The 1,100-nt window shown below is 46.8% G+C and overlaps 1 pseudogene across 1 annotated transcript; it reads right to left on the reverse strand.

Moving 5' to 3' along the window:
- LOC110305778 lies at positions 1-379 on the reverse strand (annotated as a pseudogene). Its single transcript, XR_002379187.2, has one exon. The product of XR_002379187.2 is annotated as a 60S ribosomal protein L36 pseudogene (transcript).
- Positions 380-1,100: the final 721 nt, after the last annotated feature.

The raw sequence follows: 1,100 nt of genomic DNA on the forward strand, positions 1-1,100 counted from the left end.
TTTTTTTTTTGTAGGAACCATCTTTTATTGGGGGAGGGTTATCAATCCTTCTTGGCCGCCGCCTTCCTCATGGCTGCCAGCACGTTGCTCAGCTCCTCCCGCTTTCTCTTGGCGTGGATGTGCGTGCCCACCCTCTTCTTGATGAACTTGAGTGCGCGCTTGTCCTTGGACACTTTGAGCAACTCCATGGCTCGCTGCTTGTAGGGCGCGAAGCCGCACACCTCCCGGATCATGTCCCGCACGAACTTGGTGTGTTTGGTGAGGCGCCCGCGTCGCCGGCTGTGTCTCGGCTTGCTGACGTTTTTCGTCACCTTGTGGCCCTTGTTGAGGCCCACGGCCATGGGGTAGTGCAGAGCCATGGCTGCTGCTCTCCGATGGTGGCCGGGACAGGAAGCCAAAGACAACTTTTAAGAGTCTCCTAATATGAGATCTTGGAATCAAATGGAACTCACCCCATTATGATTTGCAGCAAGTCTACCTGCGAAGTCATTGTGATGACTGAATGTATATAATCTTAAATACATAAATGTTAGTCTTTTTTATATGAAAATAACAAGCTTACCATCTACAGATTCTATAAAAGAATACTACAAAAAGATTATGTGGGTACTCTGATAATATAGTATTCCTTAAAGTAGACTGATTTATAACAAAAACCTTCCTGTGGAAATGCAATTGTTTTAGGACAAATTACTTCTAAATTGACTCTCATAGCCGGGTGTGGTGGTACACGCCTTTAATTCCAGCACTGGGGAGGCAGAGTCAATCGGATTTCTGAGTTCGCAGCCAGCCTGGTCTACAGAGTGAGTTCCAGGATAGCCAGGGCTACACAGAGAAACCCTGTCTGGGGGGGTGGGGGGGATGATGGGTCTGAAAAGATGGCTCAGCCATTAAGAGCACTGACTGCTCTTTCAAAGGTCCTGAGTTTAATTCCCACATGGTGGCTCACAACCATCTGTAATGGGATCTGATGCCCTCTTCTGGTGTGACTGAAGACAGTTACAGTGTACTCACATAAATCTTAAAAGAATAATTTATTTCCATCTTATGTGCATTGGTGTTTTGCCTGCACACATGCCTACATAAAGGTGCATCAAATC

The sequence above is a fragment of the Mus caroli genome, chromosome 11 (assembly GCF_900094665.2).
Source record: "Mus caroli chromosome 11, CAROLI_EIJ_v1.1, whole genome shotgun sequence".
Classification (NCBI taxonomy): Eukaryota; Metazoa; Chordata; class Mammalia; order Rodentia; family Muridae; genus Mus; species Mus caroli.